Genomic DNA, 17,745 nt, shown 5'->3' with positions numbered 1-17,745 from the left:
TTGAAGTGGTAATATGACGTGTGCAGTTATGGTGCATTCCATTATATTCGGTGCTAAATGAAAAAAGAATGTGTACATTTTCAAATGATGATTTGTATAAAAAGTTATATTTGGGTGTAGTAAATTTAAGTAATGTTGTTTTATGTTTTTGTTGGTTGAAGGGTACAATATTTTCTGTTCTCCCATGTGATACTGGGCTTTGTGAATGCTACCTCCTGTCTGCAGACTTTTGTACTGTTCGCAGACTCTAGATCTGCTACATTGGGGCTGACTGTAATTTAAGGAACCTGTAGCAAATTAAGGGTGCACTGGTAAAAGGCTATGCAATTCAGTGAAAAACACTTTGTCAAAGGGACATTATGGTTAAGTTGTACTAATGAAAACCTATGAAATTCAGTGAAAATCATTGTTATACGGACAGTATGGTTAAGTTGCACTATTATGAGGTTATGGCTACAATTAAAAGTGAAAAATCCCAATAATACGCCAGTTGTGGTAAGCTAAGCAACCATAACTCACGCCAACACCGTGCACTGCAAAGACTAACAACCAGGATATCAAAGATGACATCACAAATGCCATTGATGACATCACTGATGACATTATATAGTACATACATTTTGGTAAACAGTCCCTACAAGCTGTTGTGTTTATAATGTTGGTATCAAGATGTCTGGGGTAATCGGGAGAACTATCATGAATTACTTAATTAAGAGCATGTGACAGGAGAGTGCTCCCCGACAACGTTGGGAACTACACCTATGGAAGCTATCAGGGTATATCCTGGATTGATTATTTAGCAGTAAGTATATCAGACTGGACCAGGGTTGAACGCATGGAGGTGATTATACGTAGCGACAGTGACCATTATCCCCTAAGTTGTACTGTGACTGTGATGAAACACAGTGAAAGTAGCTCAAGAGGAAGGAGGGATGGGAGTTTGATTATGGTTTAGGGGGACTCTAAAAGGGTTATAAAATGGACGTCACTTGATCTGTGCCTAATAATACCAAGAATATATGCCAGTATTGAACAATATATTGATGGCATCTCCCTAAAATGTCATAGGGATATTGAAGATCTGTATATGAATATGACAAAGGTATGAGTGATCTACTAACTTACCCAAAGAATCTAACCCAGATTGATAAGTTACACCTAAGGAAACTAAGGGCCAATTACAAGGTAATGTTAGACACAGAAAAAGCCCAGTTTAGTGGGAAAAATGGGACGACCTACTAAATTACTGTAAGAAAAGTGACCAGGTCAATTGTTGGCGGTCTGTTGTGTGAGGATGAAAGGTACATGGGAAACTAGCTGTTAAGCCATATCCCCCAGACTAACTGGTATCAGTATTTTAGTACCCTATATGAAAACGGCCAAGAACCATCCCTAGTTTCTAGTGAATGTAGTGAACTTGGGGGAGTAAGAGGCATGCATTTCATCTTCTCTGTAATTGAAGTGAAAGAGGTTATTAATAGCCTGAGTGGGGGGAAAGCCATTTACCGGATGGATTGCCAACTGACCTGTTTATGGAGAAGCTTTCTGTCTCTGCTCCTTCGCTCAAATGGGTGTTTGATTGTATCGCTATGACAGGCAACGTACCCCAATCTTGTGCCAATCTTTTAAAAGGGGCACAATATGAAGCTATTTAATTACGGATCTATTTTGATTTTGGATGCCCCCAGGAACTGTCTATGCAAATTTGCTAACAACTCGCCTACAAAAGTGGGCAACTGAGAACTGTATATTAAATCATCTACAGGCAGGGGTTCTTCCTGGCATCAGTACCTTGGATCAATGACTAGGGTTGAATGTTGTTCTGCCAAAATATGTTACTGTCCAGCATAGTAGGGTTTACACTGTTTTTGTGGATTTCTACACAGCATTCAACAATGTATCTCATAGCAAATGATGGTTGATATTGGGAGAAAAGGGCATCCCAGAGGCCCATTTGCCAAACATTCAATCCCTATATTGTATGAACAGGGCAGCCGTGAGGTGGGGGCTGAATGGGGAGCTCACTGACTATTTTGCTTTGGAGAGGACAGTGTGCTAGGGATGTGTGTTGGCCCCCCTCTTATTCTGCCTCTATATAAATGTCAACATAGAGGAACTTCTGGTAGCCTGTCTCAACCCACCAAGGCTTGTTCAGGACAGATTCCCAGTACTCTTCTATGCTGATGATGCTGTATTACTTCCAATAACACCGATGGGACTGACACAATCTGAACATTTTCATGGAGAAATATCAATAATTGTCTATCACACTGAACTAGAGAAAACAAAGCTGCTGGTATTTAGTAGAAAGAACCAGAACATAATAAAATTGAATGTGTCTGTAGGTGATTATGTTTTAGAACAGGTGCGCCACAATGATTACCTGGGGATTAGATTTTCAGAAGACTTCACATGGTCAGCACATCTTGTCAATGCAACAGCGACCCTTGAGAAATACAGTGATGGAATCTGTTGCCTTTATAACAAACTTGGTAGGGGTGCAATTTCCCCAGCCTTAAAACTGTATCAAAAACAAGGCAGGGCTGCAACATTGTATGGTGCAGAACTGTGGGGTCATTGCCCTTCACCTGAGCTAAGCATGGTGGACAATAGGTTTCTGCGCAGCCTATTAATGCAACCCAAGAGAGCCCCAATTGCAACATAGGTAATGCTGCCTTAAGTCAATAAATAAAGTTATTGCTACCAAACCATTGGTGTATTGGAATAGGGTCTGGAGATCACCTGAATTAATTAAATACAGAGAGTCAATAATTGGCCTGATACATGTGACCTAGCTCTCTGGCATGGCTTTGATTAATATGTAGAGGTTTTGAGAATCTGGACATGGGGACTTTCTGGGAAAACACAGAGGATCTGACTTTGAGCTCAAAGGGCCAGATCAAAACTAAGTGCCAGAAAGGTATGATAAGGCAGATGAAAAGTGTGTGTGCTGAGCTGAAGACGGGTGCCCCTTATATAATGCTGAAACAGTTAGAGGGATTCAAATTGTACTTAAATTGTGTATCCCCAGCATATGCCCGACTTTTATATACACAATTAAAGTGGCTAAATATATGGCTAGGTGGTCAAATTCACTGAAGACGAGGTTTAAGGTATTTGGCAACCCTGAGGAGTCAATTAAACAACACATGTTATTGTTTTGCCCAGGCTATTCAAGGCTAAGAAAGTGTAACTTATTTCCAGTATTTCGATTGAAAAATATTAGAACAACTGACATGCCTGTGAATTTGTGTAAGAACACACCAGATGTGAATTTAGTATGTTATTTCAAAATGCGTACACATCGGCTGGTTATATAGGGCAAAATGTGATTGAAATATGTGTGCGCTGGATCAATTTCTTTATCCTAAAAATTCTAGTATGTGATTGAAATGTGTGTGCACCGGATCAAGTCCATTTTAATTCTGAATTGAAATATGTATTGTAAATAAGAACTGCTGATTTCACAAGAATGTACTCATCTAAACAAAACATTGTATTGGAGTGTTGTTGTTAATACAGGAACACACAGGCAATGGCTGAAGCAAGCATCATAAAAGTACAATATTATGTATCTAGTAATTTTGAATATAAAATAATCAGTACTACCTTATCAGAGTTTTGGGTATTGTTAAACATGGAATAAATAGCTTACAATTCAAGACTTACTACACACTTGTGTTAGTACACAGAATACATATTAAGACCCATAATGCATAAGAATCAGAGGCACATATAGGGAAACTAAAGTAAGGATAAAAAGAGGCAAAAGCACCAGAAAATGTCAATAACATTAAAGTTCATCTTCATGTATACAAATTAATTGTGTGTTTGAGGCCTGCTTATTATTCCTGTATATGCACCATGAGCTGAGGCAAAACCCTAATGAACATACTTTAAAGTTCATCTTCATGTATACAAATTAATTGTGTGTTTGAGGCCTGCTTATTATTCCTGTATATGCACCATGAGCTGAGGCAAAACCCTAATGAACATACTTTAAGAACATATGGCAAGGTTAACATATAGATATATAGCATTTTTAAATGTTCATATTGTGATTGTCAGTGAACAAAACCACCTGGCCTAGATTTGCCAGTGAACAGAAAAAAGTGACCTAGATATGTGATGTCATCAGTGATGTCATCAATCACATTTGTGATGTCATCTTTAGGGGCAGATTCACGGAACAAACGTGCGCCGAAAATCGTTGCGCAAGCAGGCGCAAGCAGGCGCAAGTGGAAAAAAACAGGCGCACGCGCACGCGTGCGATTCATGGAAGTCCCTGCGCGTGTTCACCTCGGGATGTGCGCCAAACCCGTGCAAACCCGAAAGGTGTGCGCGACGCACACAGTGAAAGCGCACAACCTCGGCGCATACACCAGAAAGTGGGCGGGACACGGGGCGTAACGCGCGGAATGGGGAACAACGCGCGAAAATAAGGTCGTAACTGGGGATGCACTGCAGGGAAGCAGACGGAACGCCCACACGCACTCGAACTACACGTATTAATGGAATCGAATAGGGCAAAGCCACGCACAGCCAAAGACACGCACAAGTTGAAACAAGTCCGCCACACGAAGGCAGGCCGTAGAGTCCCAGCACATCACAAAAGTGGCAACATACAGCAATTGGGCCTGTGCGAGCGGGGCACATGTATTGCGGGGGTGCGCGGGAAGCAACACATGCGATCGAGCGGGGTACGTGTATTTCGGGGGCGCGCGGGAAGTGACACACGCGATTGAGCGGGGTACGTGTATTTCGGGGGTGCGCGGAAAGTTACACACGCGATTGAGCGAGGTACGTGCATATCGGGGGTGCGCGGGTAGTTACACACGCGATTGAGCGAGGTACGTGCATTTCGGGGGTGCGCGGGAAGTTACACACGCGATTGAGCGGGGTACGTGTATTTCGGGGGTGCGCGGGAAGTTACACACGCGATTGAGCGGGGTACGTGTATTTCGGGGGTGCGCGGGAAGTAACACACGCGATTGAGCGGGGTACGTGTATTTCTGGGGTGCGCGGGAAGTCACACACGCGATCTCATCAGGGTACGTGTATTTCGGGGTGCGGGGGAAGTATCCCACGCAACATCAGCAGGGTACGTGTATTCCAGGGGTGCGCGGGAAGTTCCACACGCAATTCCAGCAGGGTACGTGTATTACAGGGGTGCGCGGGAAGTTCCACACGCAATATCATCAGGGTACGTGTATTACAGGGGTGCGCGGGGAGCAGCACACGTGAATTGCACGTGTGGGTCCTCCCAGGTGTTCCCTCTACACCCTCCATGGCCCCTGCAGGTGGCTCACACCACAGGGGCCTACCCAGTACATGTCATGCAGGCACCCCATCCACCATGGCCATGCCCACCAGCCAACCCACATGTCAACTTGCACTACTGCCCACCAACGCATGTCCCCCTGCACCCCCAGCCACCAGGGGCACCCTCCACCAGGCCCCCACTCATTTCCCCTATCACCCCCACCCCCCAGCAGTGCAGGGGTAGCCTCCACCAGGCCCCCACCCATGTCTCCCACCACCACCAGCAGTGCAGGGGCAGCCCCCACCAGGCCCCCACCCATGTCTCCCTCCACCCCCACCCCCCAGCAGTGCAGGGGCAGCCTCCACCAGGCCCCCACTCATGTCTCCCTGCACCCCCACCCCCGAGGAGTGCAGGGGCAGCCTCCACCAGGCCCCCACCCATGTCCCCACCACCCCCACCTCCCAGCAGTGCAGGGGCAGCCTCCACCAGGCCCCCACTCATGTCTCCCATCACCCCCACCCCCCAGCCACCAGGGGCATCCTCCACCAGGCCCCCACTCATTTCCCCTATCACCCCCACCCCCCAGCCACCGGGGCAGCCTCCACCAGGCCCCCACTCATGTCTCCCTGCACCCCCACTCCCCAGCAGTGCAGGGGCAGCCTCCACCAGGCCCCCACTCATGTCCAACTCATGTCTCCCATCACCCCCACCCCCAGCAGTGCAGGGGCAGCCTCCACCAGGCCCCCACTCATGTCCAACTCATGTCTCCCATCACCCCCACCCCCAGCAGTGCAGGGGCAGACTCCACCAGGCCCCCACCCATGTCTCCCACCACCCCCACCCCCCAGCCACCAGGGGCAGCCTCCACCAGGCCCCCACTCATGTCTCCCTGCACCCCCACCCCCCAGCAGTGCAGGGGTAGCCTCCACCAGGCCCCCACTCAAGTCCAACTCATGTCTCCCATCACCCCCACCCCCAGCAGTGCAGGGGCAGCCTCCACCAGGCCCCCACTCATGTCCACCTCATGTCTCCCATCACCCCCACCCCCAGCAGTGCAGGGGCAGCCTCCACCAGGCCACCACCCATGTCTCCCACCACCCCCACCCCCCAGCAGTGCAGGGGCAGCCTCCACCAGGCCACCACCCATGTCTCCCACCACCCCCACCCCCCAGCAGTGCAGGGGCAGCCTCCACCAGGCCCCCACCCATGTCTCCCACCACCCCCACCCCCCCAGCAGTGCAGGGGCAGCCTCCACCAGGCCCCCACTCATGTCTCCCATCACCCCCACCCCCGAGGAGTGCAGGGGAAGCCTCCACCAGGCCCCTACCCATGTCTCCCACCACCCCCACCCCCCAGCAGTGCAGGGGCAGCCTCCACCAGGCCCCCACTCATGTCTCCCATCACCCCCACCCCCCAGCCACCAGGGGCATCCTCCACCAGGCCCCCTCTCATGTCTCCCTGCACCCCCACCCCCCAGCAGTGCAGGGGCAGCCTCCACCAGGCCCCCACTCATGTCTCCCATCACCCCCACCTCCAGCAGTGCAGGGGCAGCCTCCACCAGGCCCCCACTCATGTCCAACTCATGTCTCCCATCACCCCCACCCCCAGCAGTCCAGGGGCAGCCTCCACCAGGCCCCCACCCATGTCTCCCACCACCCCCACCCCCCAGCCACCAGGGGCAGCCTCCACCAGGCCCCCACTCATGTCTCCCTGCACCCCCACCCCCCAGCAGTGCAGGGGCAGCCTCCACCAGGCCCCCACTCATGTCCAACTCATGTCTCCCATCACCCCCACCCCCAGCAGTGCAGGGGCAGCCTCCAACAGGCCCCCACTCATGTCTCCCATCACCCCCACCCCCCACCAGTGCAGGGGCAGCCTCCACCAGGCCCCCACTCATGTCTCACATCACCCCCACCCCACAGCACTGTGGGGCACCTGCAAGCAGTCTCCCCCCACCTCCACCCCCCCAGTCACCAGGGGCAGCCTCCACCAGGTCCCCACCCATGTCTCCCACCACCCCCACCCCCCAGCAGTGCAGGGGCAGCCTCCACCAGGCCCCCACCCATGTCTCCCACCACCCCCACCCCCTGGCAGTGCAGGGACAGCCTCCACCAGGCCCCCACTCATGTCCAACTCATGTCTCCTATCACCCCCACCCCCAGCAGTGCAGGGGCAGCCTCCAACAGGCCCCCACTCATGTCTCCCATCACCCCCACCCCCCAGCAGTGCAGGGGCAGCCTCCACCAGGCCCCCACCCATGTCTCCCACATCCCCACCCCCCAGCCACCAGGGGCAGCCTCCACCAGGCCCCCACCCATGTCTCTCATCACCCCCACCCCCCAGCAGTGCAGGGGCAGCCTCCACCAGGCCCCCACTCATGTCCAACTCATGTCTCCCATCACCCCCACCCCCAGCAGTGCAGGGGCAGCCTCCACCAGGCCCCCACCCATGTCTCCCACCACCCCCACCCCCCAGCCACCAGGGGCAGCCTCCACCAGGCCCCCACTCATGTCTCCCATCACCCCCACCCCCCAGCACTGTGGGGCACCTGCCAGCAGGCCCCACCCATGTCTCCCACCACCCCCACCCCCCAGCCACCAGGGGCAGCCTCCACCAGGCCCCCACTCATGTCTCCCTGCACCCCCACCCCCCAGCAGTGCAGGGGCAGCCTCCACCAGGCCCCCACTCATGTCCAACTCATGTCTCCCATCACCCACACCCCCAGCAGTGCAGGGGCAGCCTCCACCAGGCCCCCACTCATGTCCAACTCATGTCTCCCATCACCCCCACCCTCAGCAGTGCAGGGGCAGCCTCCACCAGGCCCCCACCCATGTCTCCCACCACCCCCACCCCCCCGCCACCAGGGGCAGCCTCCACCAGGCCCCCACTCATGTCTCCCTGCACCCCCACCCCCCAGCAGTGCAGGGGCAGCCTCCACCAGGCCCCCACCCATGTCTCCCACCACCCCCACCCCCCAGCCACCAGGGGCAGCGTCCACCAGGGCCCCACCCATGTCTCGCACCACCCCCACCCCCCAGCAGTGCAGGGGCAGCCTCCACCAGGCCCCCACTCATGTCCAACTCATGTCTCCCATCACCCCCACCCCCACCCCCAGCAGTGCAGGGGCAGCCTCCAACAGGCCCCCACTCATGTCTCCCATCACCCCCACCCCCCAGCAGTGCAGGGGCAGACTCCACCAGGCCCCCACCCATGTCTCCCACCACCCCCAGCCCCCAGTCACCAGGGGCAGCCTCCACCAGGCCCCCACCCATGTCTCCCACCACCCCCAGCCCCCAGTCACCAGGGGCAGCCTCCACCAGGCCCCCACCCATGTCTCCCACCACCCCCACCCCCCAGCAGTGCAGAGGCAGCCTCCAACAGGCCCCCGCTCATGTCCAACTCATGTCTCCCATCACCCCCACCACCAGCAGTGCAGGGGCAGCCTCCAACAGGCCCCCACCCATGTCTCCCACCACCCCCCAGCCACCAGGGGCAGCCTCCACCAGGCCCCCACCCATGTCTCCCATCACACCCACCCCCCCCACACCCAGCCACCAGGGGCATCCTCCACCAGGCCCCCACCCATGTCTCCCACCACCCCACCCCCCAGCAGTGCAGGGGCAGCCTCCACCAGTCCCCCACTCATATCTCCCACCACCCTCACCCCCCAGCCACCAGGGGCAGCCTCCACCAGGCCCCCACCCATGTCTCCCACCACCCCCACCCCCCAGCACTGTGGGTCACCTGCCAGCAGGCCCCCACCCATGTCCAACCATGTTCCCCACCACCCCCACCCCCCAGCACTGTAGGGCACCTGCCAGCAGGCCCCACCCATGTCTCCCACCACCCCCACCCCCCAGCCACCAGGGGCAGCCTCCACCAGGTCCCCACTCATGTCTCCCACCACTCCCACCCCCCAGCAGTGCAGGGACACCCACCACCAGGCTCCCACCCATGTCTCCTACCACCCCCACCCCCCAGCAGTGCAGGGGCATCCTCCACTAGGCCCCCACTCATGTCTCCCATCACCCCCACCACCAGCAGTGCAGGGGCAGCCTCCAACAGGCCCCCACTCATGTCTCCCTTCACCCCCACCCCCCAGCAGTGCAGGGGCAGCCTCCACCAAGCCCCACCCATGTCTCCCACCACCCCCCAGCCACCAGGGGCAGCCTCCACCAGGCCCCCACCCATGTCTCCCATCACACCCACCCCCCCACCCCCAGCCACCAGGGGCATCCTCCACCAGGCCCCCACCCATGTCTCCCACCCCCCCACCCCCCAGCTGTGCAGGGGCAGCCTCCACCAGTCCCCCACTCATATCTCCCACCACCCTCACCCCCCAGCCACCAGGGGCAGCCTCCACCAGGCCCCCACCCATGTCTCCCACCACCCCCACCCCCCAGCACTGTGGGTCACCTGCCAGCAGGCCCCCACCCATGTCCAACCATGTTCCCCACCACCCCCACCCCCCAGCACTGTAGGGCACCTGCCAGCAGGCCCCACCCATGTCTCCCACCACCCCCACCCCCCAGCCACCAGGGGCAGCCTCCACCAGGCCCCCACTCATGTCTCCCACCACTCCCACCCCCCAGCAGTGCAGGGACACCCACCACCAGGCTCCCACCCATGTCTCCTACCACCCCCACCCCCCAGCAGTGCAGGGGCATCCTCCACTAGGCCCCCACTCATGTCTCCCATCACCCCCACCCCCCAGCAGTGCAGGGGCAGCCTCCACCAGGCCCCCAACCATGTCTCACACCACCCCCACCCCCCAGTCACCAGGGGCAGCCTCCACCAGGTCCCCACCCATGTCTCCCACCACCCCCACCCCCCAGCAGTGCAGGGGCACCCACCACCAGGCACCCACCCATGTCTCCCACAACCCCCACCCCCCAGCAGTGCAGGGGCAGCCTCCACCAGGCCCCCACACATGTCTCCCATTACCCCCACCCCCCAGCACTGTGGGGCAGCCTCCACCAGGCCCCCACCCATGTCTCCCACCACCCCCAACCCCCAGCCACCAGGGGCAGCCTCCACCAGGCCCCCACCCATGTCTCATACCACCCCCACCCCCCAGCCACCAGGGGCATCCTCCACCAGGCCCCCACTCATTTCCCCTATCACCCCCACCCCCCAGCAGTGCAGGGGCAGCCTGCACCAGGCCCCCACCCATGTCTCACACCACCCCCACCCCCCAGCCACCAGGGGCATCCTCCACCAGGCCCCCACCCATGTCTCCCACCACCCCCACCCCCCGGCAGTGCAGGGGCAGCCTCCACCAGGCCCCCACCCATGTCTCCCACCACCCCCACCCCCCAGCAGTGCAGGGGCAGCCTCCACCAGGCCCCCACTCATGTCCAACTCATGTCTCCCATCACCCCCACCCCCAGCAGTGCAGGGGCAGCCTCCAACAGGCCCCCACTCATGTCTCCCATCACCCCCACCCCCCAGGAGTGCAGGGGCAGCCTCCACCAGGCCCCCACCCATGTCTCCCACCACCCCCACCCCCCCAGCCACCAGGGGCATCCTCCACCAGGCCCCCACCCATGTCTCCCACCACCCCCACCCCGCAGCAGTGCAGGGGCAGCCTCCACCAGGCCCCCACCCATGTCTCCCACCACCCCCACCCCCCCAGCCACCAGGGGCATCCTCCACCAGGCCCCCACCCATGTCCCCCACCACCCCCACCCCGCAGCAGTGCAGGGGCAGCCTCCACCAGGCCCCCACCCATGTCTCCCACCACCCCACCCCCCAGCAGTGCAGGGGCAGCCTCCACCAGGCCCCCACTCATGTCCAACTCATGTCTCCCATCACCCCCACCCCCAACAGTGCAGGGGCAGTCTCCAACAGGCCCCCACTCATGTCTCCCATCACCCCCACCCCCCAGCAGTGCAGGGGCAGCCTCCACCAGGCCCCCACCCATGTCTCCCACCACCCCCACCCCCCAGCCACCAGGGGCATCCTCCACCAGGCCCCCACTCATGTCTCCCACCACTCCCACCCCCCAGCAGTGCAGGGACACCCACCACCAGGCTCCCACCCATGTCTCCTACCACCCCCACCCCCCAGCAGTGCAGGGGCATCCTCCACTAGGCCCCCACTCATGTCTCCCATCACCCCCACCACCAGCAGTGCAGGGGCAGCCTCCAACAGGCCCCCACTCATGTCTCCCTTCACCCCCACCCCCCAGCAGTGCAAGGGCAGCCTCCACCAAGCCCCACCCATGTCTCCCACCACCCCCCAGCCACCAGGGGCAGCCTCCACCAGGCCCCCACCCATGTCTCCCATCACACCCACCCCCCCCACCCCCAGCCACCAGGGGCATCCTCCACCAGGCCCCCACCCATGTCTCCCACCACCCCACCCCCCAGCAGTGCAGGGGCAGCCTCCACCAGTCCCCCACTCATATCTCCCACCACCCTCACCCCCCAGCCACCAGGGGCAGCCTCCACCAGGCCCCCACCCATGTCTCCCACCACCCCCACCCCCCAGCACTGTGGGTCACCTGCCAGCAGGCCCCCACCCATGTCCAACCATGTTCCCCACCACCCCCACCCCCCAGCACTGTAGGGCACCTGCCAGCAGGCCCCACCCATGTCTCCCACCACCCCCACCCCCCAGCCAAAAGGGGCAGCCTCCACCAGGCCCCCACTCATGTCTCCCACCACTCCCACCCCCCAGCAGTGCAGGGACACCCACCACCAGGCTCCCACCCATGTCTCCTACCACCCCCACCCCCCAGCAGTGCAGGGGCATCCTCCACTAGGCCCCCACTCATGTCTCCCATCACCCCCACCCCCCAGCAGTGCAGGGGCAGCCTCCACCAGGCCCCCAACCATGTCTCACACCACCCCCACCCCCCAGTCACCAGGGGCAGCCTCCACCAGGTCCCCACCCATGTCTCCCACCACCCCCACCCCCCAGCAGTGCAGGGGCACCCACCACCAGGCACCCACCCATGTCTCCCACAACCCCCACCCCCCAGCAGTGCAGGGGCAGCCTCCACCAGGCCCCCACACATGTCTCCCATCACCCCCACCCCCCAGCACTGTGGGGCAGCCTCCACCAGGCCCCCACCCATGTCTCCCACCACCCCCAACCCCCAGCCACCAGGGGCAGCCTCCACCAGGCCCCCACCCATGTCTCATACCACCCCCACCCCCCAGCCACCAGGGGCATCCTCCACCAGGCCCCCACTCATTTCCCCTATCACCCCCACCCCCCAGCAGTGCAGGGGCAGCCTGCACCAGGCCCCCACCCATGTCTCACACCACCCCCACCCCCCAGCCACCAGGGGCATCCTCCACCAGGCCCCCACCCATGTCTCCCACCACCCCCACCCCCCGGCAGTGCAGGGGCAGCCTCCACCAGGCCCCCACCCATGTCTCCCACCACCCCCACCCCCCAGCAGTGCAGGGGCAGCCTCCACCAGGCCCCCACTCATGTCCAACTCATGTCTCCCATCACCCCCACCCCCAGCAGTGCAGGGGCAGCCTCCAACAGGCCCCCACTCATGTCTCCCATCACCCCCACCCCCCAGGAGTGCAGGGGCAGCCTCCACCAGGCCCCCACCCATGTCTCCCACCACCCCCACCCCCCCAGCCACCAGGGGCATCCTCCACCAGGCCCCCACCCATGTCTCCCACCACCCCCACCCCGCAGCAGTGCAGGGGCAGCCTCCACCAGGCCCCCACCCATGTCTCCCACCACCCTCACCCCCCCAGCCACCAGGGGCATCCTCCACCAGGCCCCCACCCATGTCCCCCACCACCCCCACCCCGCAGCAGTGCAGGGGCAGCCTCCACCAGGCCCCCACCCATGTCTCCCACCACCCCACCCCCCAGCAGTGCAGGGGCAGCCTCCACCAGGCCCCCACTCATGTCCAACTCATGTCTCCCATCACCCCCACCCCCAACAGTGCAGGGGCAGTCTCCAACAGGCCCCCACTCATGTCTCCCATCACCCCCACCCCCCAGCAGTGCAGGGGCAGCCTCCACCAGGCCCCCACCCATGTCTCCCACCACCCCCACCCCCCAGCCACCAGGGGCATCCTCCACCAGGCCCCCACCCATGTCTCCCACCACCCCCACCCCGCAGCAGTGCAGGGGCAGCCTCCACCAGTCCCCCACTCATATCTCCCACCACCCTCACCCCCCAGCCACCAGGGGCAGCCTCCACCAGGCCCCCACCCATGTCTCCCACCACCCCCACCCCCCAGCACTGTGGGTCACCTGCCAGCAGGCCCCCACCCATGTCCAACCATGTTCCCCACCACCCCCACCCCCCAGCACTGTAGGGCACCTGCCAGCAGGCCCCACCCATGTCTCCCACCACCCCCACCCCCCAGCCACCAGGGGCAGCCTCCACCAGGCCCCCACTCATGTCTCCCACCACTCCCACCCCCCAGCAGTGCAGGGACACCCACCACCAGGCTCCCACCCATGTCTCCTACCACCCCCACCCCCCAGCAGTGCAGGGGCATCCTCCACTAGGCCCCCACTCATGTCTCCCATCACCCCCACCCCCCAGCAGTGCAGGGGCAGCCTCCACCAGGCCCCCAACCATGTCTCACACCACCCCCACCCCCCAGTCACCAGGGGCAGCCTCCACCAGGTCCCCACCCATGTCTCCCACCACCCCCACCCCCCAGCAGTGCAGGGGCACCCACCACCAGGCACCCACCCATGTCTCCCACAACCCCCACCCCCCAGCAGTGCAGGGGCAGCCTCCACCAGGCCCCCACACATGTCTCCCATCACCCCCACCCCCCAGCACTGTGGGGCAGCCTCCACCAGGCCCCCACCCATGTCTCCCACCACCCCCAACCCCCAGCCACCAGGGGCAGCCTCCACCAGGCCCCCACCCATGTCTCATACCACCCCCACCCCCCAGCCACCAGGGGCATCCTCCACCAGGCCCCCACTCATTTCCCCTATCACCCCCACCCCCCAGCAGTGCAGGGGCAGCCTGCACAAGGCCCCCACCCATGTCTCACACCACCCCCACCCCCCAGCCACCAGGGGCATCCTCCACCAGGCCCCCACCCATGTCTCCCACCACCCCCACCCCCCGGCAGTGCAGGGGCAGCCTCCACCAGGCCCCCACCCATGTCTCCCACCACCCCCACCCCCCAGCAGTGCAGGGGCAGCCTCCACCAGGCCCCCACTCATGTCCAACTCATGTCTCCCATCACCCCCACCCCCAGCAGTGCAGGGGCAGCCTCCAACAGGCCCCCACTCATGTCTCCCATCACCCCCACCCCCCAGGAGTGCAGGGGCAGCCTCCACCAGGCCCCCACCCATGTCTCCCACCACCCCCACCCCCCCAGCCACCAGGGGCATCCTCCACCAGGCCCCCACCCATGTCTCCCACCACCCCCACCCCTCAGCAGTGCAGGGGCAGCCTCCACCAGGCCCCCACCCATGTCTCCCACCACCCCCACCCCCCCAGCCACCAGGGGCATCCTCCACCAGGCCCCCACCCATGTCCCCCACCACCCCCACCCCGCAGCAGTGCAGGGGCAGCCTCCACCAGGCCCCCACCCATGTCTCCCACCACCCCACCCCCCAGCAGTGCAGGGGCAGCCTCCACCAGGCCCCCACTCATGTCCAACTCATGTCTCCCATCACCCCCACCCCCAACAGTGCAGGGGCAGTCTCCAACAGGCCCCCACTCATGTCTCCCATCACCCCCACCCCCCAGCAGTGCAGGGGCAGCCTCCACCAGGCCCCCACCCATGTCTCCCACCACCCCCACCCCCCAGCCACCAGGGGCATCCTCCACCAGGCCCCCACCCATGTCTCCCACCACCCCCACCCCGCAGCAGTGCAGGGGCAGCCTCCACCAGGCCCCCACCCATGTCTCCCACCACCCCCACCCCCCCAGCCACCAGGGGCATCCTCCACCAGGCCCCCACCCATGTCTCCCACCACCCCCACGCCGCAGCAGTGCAGGGGCAGCCTCCACCAGGCCCCCACCCATGTCTCCCACCACCCCACCCCCCAGCAGTGCAGGGGCAGCCTCCACCAGGCCCCCACTCATGTCCAACTCATGTCTCCCATCACCCCCACCCCCAGCAGTGCAGGGGCAGTCTCCAACAGGCCCCCACTCATGTCTCCCATCACCCCCACCCCCCAGCAGTGCAGGGGCAGCCTCCACCAGGCCCCCACCCATGTCTCCCACCACCCCCACCCCCCAGCCACCAGGGGCAGCCGCCACCAGGCCCCCACCCATGTCTCCCATCACCCCCACCCCCAGCAGTGCAGGGGCAGCCTCCACCAGGCCCCCACCCATGTCTCACACCACCCCCACCCCCCAGCACTGTGGGGCACCTGCCAGCAGGCCCCCACCCATGTCCAACCATGTTTCCCACCACCCCCACCCCCCAGCACTGTGGGGCACCTGCCAGCAGGCCCCCACCCATGTGCAACTCATGTTCCCCAGCCAACATGTCATCACAATCTAGATCCCTGGTCCCTATGGTCAGCTTCCAAATGCAAAACACCCACCCGAGTATTGCATCCACCCACTCATAATTTGCAATTACATCACAGAACACCAATTGCAAGTTCCGAAACAAACACATTTCCCTCACATACACCCAATGTGTGTCAGTGAATCTCAAAACACATATCATGAAATGCATGAAACCAATGAGATACCACACATTGAAGTTCACCAAAAATAATATGTGTTAAAGGAAACATCAATATAATAAAAAATGAAGAAACAGAAACATGAATGTACAAAAATGAAAAGAAGCATGTCCGTCAAAAAAAGCAAAACCAAAAATAAAAATCCAAAGTAATGTCCAAAGTCAATGTCCACAAAACAAAATCCAATGGGAAATAAAAAAGAAAGCCATTGCTCCATGGTCAAAAATAGAAAAAAAAATACAATCCAACTGTCAACTATGTACATGGGAACAATCCAGGGTCCATTATCCCAACAAAATAAAGGAAACCTATCTAACTACACTAACTAATAAAATAAACTATATACAAAAATGCGGCCAATGTCCGAAAGGTCCAAATAAAATAAAAACAAAAATGAAACCTAACACTACCTAGAAACTATGTACAAGGGCAGCGGGCTAGTTTCACGGCTCACTTGTGGATGTTCCGGGCCAGGGCATCATCGAACTCCTCCTCAATGTCCCGGAGGCGGTCCTCCTCCATGGCCCCGAGGGTCCACAGGGCACCGACGTCTCCACCTCCAAACCCCTGCGGATTGCCTCGAGGCACTCGGCTCGCCTCAGTGCCCTCCGCATGGAGTTCTCCGCCCTGACCATTGTGAGCCGTGCCTCTTCTGCCCGCTGCCGCTCCGCATCTATGGCGTGGCCCAACCGCTGCCACACGGAAGACACTATCTGTCCTAGGTCCTCCTGCCCTCCGGCCGATGCCTGCCCCTCCGATGTCGAAGGCCCAGAGCCTTCATGGCTCCCACCACGTTGCTGCTGCTGCTGTGCCTCTGCCCGTGCACTGCCTCCTGCTGCCTGCACATCCTCCGCCGACTGGGGTGCAGTCGTTGATGTGGCCACCCCTGCTGGACGTCCGACTCCCGACTGTGGCAGGGATGCCTCCTCCACCAGCCTGGCCGCACCGTCAGAGGCAGCTCCACAGGGCACCCAGGTGACTGATGGGTGGGAAGATGGCACAGAGGATGACTGGCGCGTAGGGGGTCCAGTTGAGGAGGGGGTCGGAGCAAGCCCCATCAGACGGAGGAATCCGGCCTGGGTGACCTGTCCCAGCAGGCTGACGTGGTCAACGAGCCATTCGAGATGACGTGCAGTCTCTTCATGAAAAGACTGCAGGTCACCTCGCATGGCACGTTGACGCAACGCCACACCAGCCAGGACAGGCTTAACCTGGACCTGGATAGCCACGTCCGCAGGCAGAGGAAGGCCAGTTGACGTGAGCTCATCCCCTGCCTGAAAACGGGTCTGGACGTAGGCATCCCTGCTGGTGCAAGATGATGCAGGGACAGGATCGGGGACAGGATTGCACACAGGCACCTCCGGGGCGTCCTGTGCTGCCTCTTGTCCCTGGTCCTGCACTGCACCACTAGCACCAGTGGGATCCCCACCTCCAGACCCCGTCTCTGGTGCTTGCACGGCCTCCTCCTCCACCAAACCCCCCACCAACCTGGATGACTCCATGCCATCTTCCCCTGTTGGGCCCTGTGGGGTCCCAGCTGCCCCTTCTGCTGCCGAGGAGTCCAACTCCAACCTCCGCCTCTTGGACCTCCCCCCGGCAGCTGCGGCCTGGGATGCGGCACCGGACTCCTCACTCCCCGATGAGATGACAACCTGGGAGGGGAGCCAGGCCTTGCGTCTCCGGCTGGCGGTCGGATCCCCGCTGCTGTGCTCCACAGCACCTTCTCCGCCCTCTTCATCAGTTGACGCTGCAGACAGGGAGAAACAAAACACAGACATCAGGGCACTGTACAATGGACACATACACACATGACAGTTGTACATGAGT

Source organism: Ambystoma mexicanum, chromosome 5p (genome assembly GCF_040938575.1).
Source record: "Ambystoma mexicanum isolate Mex_15411 chromosome 5p, UKY_AmexF1_1, whole genome shotgun sequence".
Taxonomy (NCBI): domain Eukaryota; kingdom Metazoa; phylum Chordata; class Amphibia; order Caudata; family Ambystomatidae; genus Ambystoma; species Ambystoma mexicanum.
The sequence above is the reverse complement of the archived record's forward strand: the minus strand, read 5'-3'. Positions refer to the sequence as shown.